The sequence below is a fragment of the Manduca sexta genome, unplaced genomic scaffold (assembly GCF_014839805.1).
Source record: "Manduca sexta isolate Smith_Timp_Sample1 unplaced genomic scaffold, JHU_Msex_v1.0 HiC_scaffold_372, whole genome shotgun sequence".
NCBI lineage: Eukaryota > Metazoa > Arthropoda > Insecta > Lepidoptera > Sphingidae > Manduca > Manduca sexta.
The window spans coordinates 1-10,840 of NW_023594819.1; the positions used below are offsets into that span (position 1 = coordinate 1).

The window sequence follows — 10,840 nt, forward strand, 5'->3', positions numbered from 1 at the left end:
AATAATTTAGATTATTATGGTTTTGTCAATATCTAACATATATGCTTTTATCTTATCACAAATCAAGCTGAGTGTGATAACCTTTAGTATTCCATTATAGTCATTGTTTATTTTGTTTTTATGTCACCAACAAAACAAAGTTATGGATTAATGTATAATTTATATTTTGTTTTTGACATAGCTTTTTTATGTTTTGTATTTAGTTAATTCACTGATGACATATTTATATGCTAAAAATATATATAATGGAGTATATAGTCAAGATTGTAATCTTAAATTCTTATTGGTAAAGGTTTAAACCTTTAGAGAGTTTAAGACTTTAAAGTCTAGAGACTAAACACTCAAAATTTTAACACCTACATATACGTATTATTATAAAATGCTTCACTGATTTCTTCTGATCACTTATCTCTGACGTCAACGCCGTCGAGATTTCTCCAATTCAAGTATCAATCTAATCATATTGTTTTATTGTTGTCGATTTGAGTGTATATTATTCAAAAATACTTCGTTGGATAAAATAAAAGGACAACTATATTTTTTTTACTTAATAAGAGACAATACAATATTTTATATTTAAAAATATGAAAAGTAACTTTTCGATAACAATGTAAACAACTTATGTATCAAATTATTTCAGGTTTTACAAGGCTTGGATCTAGCATTGACATTAATGCACAAAGGAGAAGAATGTCATCTTCAGATAGCGCCGAGGTTTGCGTACGGAGACGCAGGTTTGAAGACCGGTGAGAGCCTCGGTTTGATAGGAGAGGTTGACGGGCCAACTATGAAGGCCCCACGATTGGACCCGACACCATGCTAGAGGCTCGTTTAGAACTGCATGACTGGAGTGAGGAGCCAGAGCATGAAACCCTTTCGATAGCTGAGAGGATGGAGACTGGGTATGTGGTAAAAGTATTACATATTAAATGTGTGCTATATGATATTTAGGGAACAATTAAAATTGTAAACCAATGACTAAGTGGCTAATTGTCTCTAAAACATACACACACAATTTGACAAATCTGAATGAAAGATTAATTTGTAGAGGGTGTATGTACTCTTTGTTTACTTTCAATTTTATGGCTCAATTAAGAATATGTTTAATATCGTCATTACACTGTTTTAACAGTTTTAGAACATAATTATTTATTTTTTGTTTTTTAATACTGGCAGTAAATATTGCGTAAGCGGTAATGAAAGTTTATAGCACATATTTAAATTTGGAATTACTTTGTTCTGCTTGCAGCCAAAAGAGCAGCAGCAGGAAGTTGCAAACGTGACTGTGCACTTATCTTAAAATAAATGTATGAATTAGTTCATTTTTTATTAGTCATAAAAATAAATATTCTGTTAATAACTAACAAACATTTTAAGCAGATTATAAATTATCAATTGCCGTTTAAGTGAGACAGATATCGAATACAGTGTTATTGTTTTAAAGTTCGTGAATAATTGAATAACTAATGTTATTGGCCAACATCATCAAGGCCATGTTTATTTTACTTGCACGGTCATCCGGCGACCGTGACATATTTAAAGGAAGGCGTTGCGTGATGAATAGTTTGATATGTTTATGCTGATTTTATGCCGCCATTTATGTTAATTAATAAATGTTGAGATATTGAAAGTTGTATGTCAAGCTCGTCAATTGTATATATTTTTTTACTTTATAATTCACTAAAACTGATAGGTAGACTCTCACTAGATCAAAATTTGAGTTACGTCCTCTTCCCTGAATTAAATCTTGTCTAATTTGTACTTATACACAAATATATGATATGATTACATTCAATGATTTAAGTCATCGCTTGAGATAAAGTTTGAATAAAAAAAATTACGTTTAGTGTGTGACTCTGTTTTGAATTTAGAGCTTGCGAAATAATAATTTATTAATTTTTAAATTTTCATGGGTAAGATTGGGGTCTTAGGCATCAGTGAAGCGGAGCTAATATCGTTATTTAGAGAATAGCATTAAATATTCTGCGTTTTTATTCTGTTAGTATTTATGTTGAAGAAACTTTTTTTTAAATTCAATTTTGGTAAGAAGTGAAGACTGGATTATTTATTATAAATTTGCATATTTTGGTCATTTTTGATGGTGTTTGCCTATAAATATGACATAGTGCATATTTTCGTTATATTAGGCGATATTATATAAAATATTTTCGTTAAGTTAATCAACAATAAATGAAATATGTATTTGTATTATAATTGCCGACAGTGAAAAATAGGCTAGAATTTTCGACAAATTTTTATGAAAATTCCAGGATTTTTTGGTTGCGTATAAACCGGTTTTTAGTAACGTGCGTTTGGGTAAGATCGGATACGGGGTAAGAATTAAGATCGTATAACGAAAAAATACCACGAATCTATGGTTATTTTTTAGTTTAAGTTATGTAGGCGACTACGCGGTCTCTTTTTGCCCCACCCTATATACCACAGTTGATGCTACGACCAAGAACGGATGCGCTATGTGCATTGAAACAAAAAAGGTGGATTTCACTCTTCTTAACATTTTTGAGACTTCTGTTTGATTTTGTGGACCTTATCATACTAGCTTTAGAAGCGTTATTAGAACGGAGTCCGAACTTACCCCGCGAAGGTCCGATCTTTTCTAAGGGTTTTAAATTTCTATACAGATATTTTCATCTATTTTTAAGCTTACACAGAGAGAATTGGAAGATGATTAAATTATCACATAAAGTAGCATTAATAATTACCAGTTTCATGTATAAAATGTTGGTATCGATTAAATAATTTTTGAGAAAAAAAATATTTTCGAGATTACTCACAACATACCGAAAAATCGTCCGAAATTAGCCGAACGCACTCTAATAAGTATTTTGTTAACCACAATCTCCTTGCATTAATGGCCTAGCCTTAAAAATGTAACTGAGTTGTATATTATGTATTTGTAGAATCCGGCGGCGAGCACGTGGTAACTGGTGGTACGGTAGAGGCGAAGCCCAACTCGCTGTGCAATTATACCGTCGCGCGCTGGACGTACTCGACGAGAGCGAGGGAGGCATCACGGACCCCACGCCGTCCGGCGATTTGGCTCCACTAGTGACGCGTTGACCGCTCTGCTTGAAGAGAGGCTTAGGGTACACAATAACATGGCCGCCGCGCAACTGAAGGCTGGAGCTTATGAAGCTGCTTTACAGGTGGTGTACAGAATTTGTAAATATCGGATCTAGTAACATAATCATTTTGAAAGTTGATATATTGTGTAGAGCGCGCTTCTTCAATTACAATTGGATGACTTCATTGTAAAGGATAAAATGTGTTTCGTCTTATTATTTATATTCAGTAGTATAGTAACATAGTTTTATGACATATATTTCATACATGAATTTGCACAAAACTGACTTAAAAAAATGTTATACCAACCAAGTAATGTACATGAATTAAATCGACAGGGAGTAACCAGAGTGCTGACCTGTCAACCCGAAAACGCGAAAGCGTTATACCGCAAGTCGCTGATCCTGTCCGCGATGGGCCGCAACGCCGAGGCGCTGGAGGCCGCCGCCGCCGCCGCGCGCGCCGCGCCCGCCGACAGCGCCGCGCGCCGCGAGCTGCAGCGGTGCGAGCTGCGCGCGCAGCGGGACCGCCTCCGCGAGCGCGACCTCGCGCAGCGCATGCTCGGCACCGCCGCCTCGCGCTGCGCTCCCCTTGTCCGCACCCGCGCCTGCGCCCGACAAGAAACCATCCAGCTCTAAGGTGCGCTTAATTACGTATGCCTAGTATTTCAAGTATAAAATTAGTTTATATAAATCATACATAGCTAAATTGCATTAGTCCAATTCGTGTATAAGCGAAGTGAAAACGCCCATGTCATCGCACATTACAAGTAATACTTAGAGAAAATTACATTGTATACTACATAACATATAGTTGAGGTAGTAAAAGTAACTTTTAATAACTATACTACATATAAGGACACTCTTTAGAATCATAGTTTAAAACACATGAAATATAAGACACGCTGTGATAACGCTTGTAGATGTTGGTGTGGGGCTCGCTGCTGCTGAGTTTGTTGGTGGGCGTGGCCAGCGTGCTCGTGTACCGGTACAAGATGCAGGCGCAGTGAGCTGCTATGGCGACGGTAGAATAAAGTGAGTTACGTATACTGTCGGGCTGACAAAAAGTGATTAACAAAAATAGCCTTTATTTCATGTCCATTAAAATCGCAATCAAGGGTTGCTAGCAGCCGCTTATCAGTTGACAGTCGAGAGATGGATAACATACATGTCCATGAAAATAAACAAAGTGTGTGTAAAAACGGTAGTTCCGGCTTTAGCTACCCGGATGTTTTCGGCATTTTTGCCGGCCCGACAACAATTTACATACACTAGAAACAATTCCAACATTAGATTTTGCTAACTTGTGCAAGGGCTATCTTCTGTCGATAGAAAATGAATGTGAATGCTTTGAGCCAGAGTTCATGGCAGTCCAACGCCCTTCTAAATCTGATAATGGATATCGACTCTTATCTCGACGCTGATGTTGATGTCAATGATATTTGATGACTGATATTTTTTCTAAAATAAAACAAGTAACGCAGTGTACTTTAAGTTGCAGTGTTTTTAAATTTTATGTGAAGGCTTGATTAATCATTGTCACGATTGACTTTGGTCAATTGTGGGAAATTAATAAAATAATCTTTATTAGACCAAAGTAATTACACCATAGTTACAAATAAGCAAAAAAATTACTACACTAGATCAGGACTGTGTCACACGAATTTAAAAAAAAGTTACGTACAGACTGTATTTTCGTGCGTACACCCTTGCTCCTCCCCCTTTAATATTACAACGCGGTGCCCAATACTTGTCGTTATCTATATTCATTTAATAGATTTATAACAATACAATTTCCTTCTGCAGGTGGAGAAGATACCAGTGGTTTGATCGTTCGGGACGGTGCACATTATACTTAAGGTCATATCTTCGCAGACAAAACAAACTGCTAAGCTTTCGACGAGCTATCATTTAGGCGAGGTTCAGATACGTTATCGCTGTAAATAAATATATAGCAACCATAACGGTATTAGATGCGAACTGCATACATGCCGTCTCGCTCAGCAGACGCGCGTAGGCGTCAGAATGAGTCCGATATATGAATACCACGTTGTCGAGATTGGCGGCAGTGACGCGGCTCCTGTTCGGGCTTGCCACGCGTGCGATGACGTGATCGTTCGTGGTGCGTTCCACTTTTACCAAACTTGAAAACTTTGAAATGAATTGAAAAAAATAATATATTATTATTATATATATGTATAATATAATATCTTATACCTATCTACTTAGTTTATGAAACAACTAGTGCTTAAGTAAGTATATTATATTTTGTAGGTTAAGTGAAGACTAATTGTGATTTGTGTAGTGAGTATCGACAAACGATTCTTATTCTCTAGGTCATTGGTTAATTTCGTCTAAGCATTCCAATAAGTAAATATTCTTTGCGACGGCATTTAAGTACTGATAAGTTAGCAGTAGGTAGACTATTATAGCACTTCTCAAGATTTAAAATCTGATTTTTATGCAATGCGTTGCTAGCAAGTTCTTGCTCTTTTCGGTTTTATATTTAATTATCAATATTTTTGAGAATTTCTAGATAATTAATTAACTATGAAAGTAGTAAGTAAAACTTTCTAGAAGGAATACCTACTGCCTAAGATTTAATTTCTGTATTTTGTGAGCAACATGAACTTTTAATGATCGACGTTATCGTAAGTAAGTAAATATTATACAATTTTACTTTTGTTTTCCAAGAGATTCTAGGTAAGTACTTACTACAATCTTGAAGTCATTTAGTGCATAGCAACTCAGCTTTTCGTCACAGGTGCCTGCTTACTAGATCTAGGAAAAATCTTCAATTAAAAACAAGTTAATCTGACAGTTGCTCATTGGATGTCTCGGTATATAGCTCATATACGCTGTCGTTAGGCCAACGGATGGCTGCAACCAAGGAATAAATACTTACTAAAGGTTTAAATTAACTTGTAAGCTTAAAAAAGGCTTGGATGCTCTTTGCTATGATAGCGTAAAGGAGAAGGTAATTTTCTTCTAAACCGCAGACGCATTATGAAATTGAATTTTATTATTAGTATTTTACAATTTTATTTCATGACTGTTTTGTTATTGTTTGATCATTTATTGCGCCTGTAATATTGTTTATAACACGAGGTCACCAAGTGTCAGATCAATTCTTAAAAGTTAATATACTAGACAAACATAATGGTCGTTGAAGTAGTTGTACTCTAAGACAATGACGTTTTACAAATAGACGCGTCATACACTAACAAAATTGCACATGAAAACAGCGCAGTATCTATACTTCTATACTATTATATAAAGCTGAAGAGTTTGTTTGTTTGTTTGTTTGAACGCGCCAATCTCAGGAACTACCGGTTCAAACTGAATAATTATTTTTGTGTTGGATAGCCCTTTGTTCGTGGAGTGCTATAGGCTATATATCATCACGCTATGACCAATAGGAGCGTAGCAGTAATGGCTAATCTCAGGAACTACCGGTTCGAACTGAAAAAATCTTTTTGTGTTGGATAGCTCTTTGTTCGTGGAGTGCTATAGGCTATATATCATCACGCTATGACCAATAGGAGCGGAGCAGTAATGGCTAATCTCAGGAACTATTGGTTCGATCTGAAAAATTCTTTTTGTGTTGGATAGCTCTTTGTTCGTGGAGTGCTATAGACATATCATCACATTATGACCAATAGGCGCGGAGCAGTAATGAAACATGTTGCAAAAACGGAGAAAATTTATTAGTTTTGAGAGCTTCCGTTGCGTGCGCTGCGTAAACGGTTAAAGTTATGCAACAATGATGTATGACGGGATTGTTCCTCTTAAAAGTTCTACAAAAATATATTATAAAACAAAGTCCCCGCTGCATCCGTTTGCCTGGACGTGTTAAACTCAAAAACTACCCAACGTATTAAGATGAAATTTGGTATGGAGACAGTTTGAGACCCTGGGAAGAACATAGGCTCCCGGGAAAATATATACCGTGACTTTTATAACGGAATACTTTATCCCGAAAAACTTTATAACGCGTGTGGAGCTGCGGGCAAAAGCTAGTTTACTATAGTCACAGCCCAAGCGGCTCGCATTGATACGGGCCGAGTGAGCCCGAGTATATCCGAATGGGCCCGAGCGTCGACCGCCGTCGCCATGACGGTCGAATAAAATGCATTTATTAGTTAAATAAGTTAAATAGTGTATACTTATTACTAACGTATGAAATGGAACGTTTTTTTCATTCACAGTTGGAGTATAATTTGTACATCGTCTAAAAACACAGGAAGGCATTTTATTTCTAAAAATACAATGTTAGTAAGCCGACTAGCGGCGACAGTGGTTGGAGGTTGACTAAGTGAATGTCGGGCAATTACCTTACTTTCGTCTTGTCAGTATTGAGCTCGGACAATGTATCTATGTAATAAAAACATCTGAGCTCTAAGAGGTGTTTATGACACGTTATTGGTCGTACCCATATTTGATATACCTACTCTTGCCACATCATAAGTTGGCTTATAATACAAAAGTTGGATTGATACTGGTATCTGCTTTCGTGCTGCCTTTTCGGAAAGTATATGGACTAAACTAATTGTGAAACTTTCGACTCATCTCCATTCGTTTTATCTAACAATAGCCACGAACCGGGTTACTTTATATTGTCGCATAATTCCCTCTTCTAACTTCGAGTTGCAGGACAATATCTCAGTGCTTCAGATTGTTAAGAAGTCGAGTAACTTGTAGGGATTTTAACGGTGACTAAATGATACTGAATAATAATGGATAATAGAACTTTAGTACTACCGTAGGTGTAAAGTTTGATATCGTAAATTTTCTTTCTAAGAGATGATTTAAATCAACGAATCTCGATTTGTTTGAAATTTGTGTTCTACGTAATGGGAGATGGGATAATTACATTACAATATGTATAATGAAACACGGTTTAATATCAACAAATATGTTAATAATTGTATTCTATTTATAGTAGTGTTTTTAATGCACTGGACTAATTATTGGTGTATGAAAATCTCAAAATCCGGCTAATATAAAAATATCATTTTGGAAATGCGTAAGGATATTTGTGAGAAGTTAACGCATGAACCACTGAATGCAGGGACGGATCTAGAATTTGTGGGACCCTGGGCTGAAACTACTTACGGGCCTATCTAAGTACTCAACTAATAGCCATGTCAAAAAACTGTTTCTAGAATAATATATTATTATTATATATTCTTTATTGCACAAAAACATAAATGTTACTTAAATCTACGCAAGTATTAGTTGTACAAAAGGCGACCTTATTGCTGTGGTAGCAATCTCTTCCAGACTACCTTTGAGTGAGAGAGAAACCGAAATAGTGATATATATATAAGAATATATAAAAAAAACTATAAAATAATTTTAGTCGGCCATTTTGAATTTATTAAAAAAATAAAAAGCTTTATTTTTAACTTAACTCGGAAACTATTAGTCTAGCGAAAAAATTGTATTATTTTTTTTTGTAGAAAATTTAATTCTCTATAAAATTGATCATAAGCTTTTTTTCATATCTCTCATAGTTTGTGAGTTATTGGCAATTAATCGAAAAAAATGTGTAATTTTGATATAAATCGAAAACTATTGATCTGATTCAAAAATTGTGTGAGAGTTTTTTATAGGAAATACAATTTTCTATAAAATTGCTCATGACTATTTTGTTCGTATCTCTAACAATTTATGAGTTATCAACGATTAATCATTGATTAAAAGATCATAGAATCAATTTTTGTCATGATGAATACTGATCTACTTATAAGGAAGTTCTTGGCGCGACTTTGCAGATTGATATAATTTCCTTACACAATTGTGCTGAATATGAACCTCAATCATAAGCGATATTTTTATTTTAACTACTTTTTATAGTAAATAATATATGAAAAATGGTAAAAAACATGACTTATTTTAATAGTCCTCTGAAAATGCAAATTTTAGTTTTTTTCAAATTGAGGTTTATATAGAAGACACACATATTAAAGAAAGTAATTTTTCTGTGCCATTGATTTCGGATAAAAATTGTGGCTTCCATCATGTACACCAACTGCTAAGTCGGATGACAACCTACGAAGTGTATCAGCTGATATCTCCGCTACTTTCTAAGTTATATTTTTGTAAAATATGAAAAAAACTCATGAATATATGTATAAAATAACTTAATAGTTTCAATAAATAATATTCATTTTTATACCTTAAAAATAATGAAAATCAGCATGAAAACATTCTTTTACACGTATTTACCCTCTTAACTCAATTCATAGAAGTATGCAATTTTTCATCAATGTTTTTTTATGACATTATTACGTAAAAATATCGTCCGTAAACCGACTTTACAGACAACCATTTTTTAAATTCAAATTAACGCCTATTGTTTTTAAGCGGGGTCTGGGGGCCCCTTGTAACCTCGGGGCCCTGGGCTGCAGCCCAAGCAGCCCTTAGGTAGATCCGGCCCTGACTGAATGGACTTAGCCTTCTTTACATCCGAGAAATAATTTCACAGTCGGACTTCTATTCCAGGAAGTCTTTCATCTCGCTTGCAAAAGGTATAGCGACTTAAGGTTTAATGTGAAAAATTAGATAAGTACGTATATTTTTAGAATTGGAATACCGATTTAATAATAAGTAGGTATCTAAACTTACTAGTTGGATAACCTATATTATACTTAAGTATTATAATTGTTAAGATATTGCGACGTCTTCCTACCAAGTTAAAGACTTAAATCCTATGATCATCCGATCGCTCGTTATTGAGCAATTCCTTCGAGTGTTTATTAATCCCAAATTGTTCGACTGTGGCTTATGGGCAAGCATTAATTTTCTTATAAGTAATTTTAATCTTATTACAGCTTTCCAAATAATTATATTTGTCTCTTATCTGTTTCATACATACATTGTTAACGATTATTTATTTTTTCAAGTTTTGTTTTGCGATTGCAACAATGTAAATTGATCGTTCCGTGTGGGTAGGTATTTTACGACAGGGGCCTTATTCTCTATCCCGCACGTTATTTTGACAGTGCGTAACAAGCACGTAACACAACGCATCATGTTTAGGACTATAGAAATTTGGCTTACAGAATACCATTCCACGCACATTTCTCGAAGATAACATGACACGGCCGCGTTACGTGTTTACACTATCATACAGGATAAGGGCCCAGGTCAGCAGCTGTCAATGTCATGTGCAAGAGTTGTGTGGTAGCCGTCAGTGGGCGCGTTTCATACGACGAACGTATTATTTACGTTGTTAATTACAATGAATACCAACTGTCTGGACTCTGAGCCACATATAAGCTAACATTCCCGAGTTACGCTAGTTTTTGACATTGATGATAAGGCTTGTATGCAAATAGACCATACATCAGGACCGAATTAGTGCTCCAAAAGTTATTACCAATTGATAATAAGTCGATGTCTTATTTGAAATGTGCGCGTGACAAAATGTCACAGCGTCTTATGATATTGATACAAAAATTACATATTTACTGAAAATATTATAATATACTCATTAAAAACGTGCAAATCACAATATAATAAATATATGAAGTATTTCACATTGGTATTTTGCTATTTCACTTTGGATTAAGCAACCATCGCATGGGCGCACAATTTTTGTATGACAATATACCCAATGTTTGCTCTATTATACTGTTCAATGTGTTTCTTTCTATGACAGCTAGTTATTGTATTACCATTAGAGTTATGATATCAAATATTATGAGCAAATCTTTAAGTCATATTTGACGAGAGTCGAGATATGATGACTC

At 35.0% G+C, this 10,840-nt stretch overlaps 1 pseudogene; it reads left to right on the top strand.

Moving 5' to 3' along the window:
* Positions 1-595: 595 nt before the first annotated feature.
* LOC119193189 lies at positions 596-5,064 on the top strand (annotated as a pseudogene).
* Positions 5,065-10,840: the final 5,776 nt, after the last annotated feature.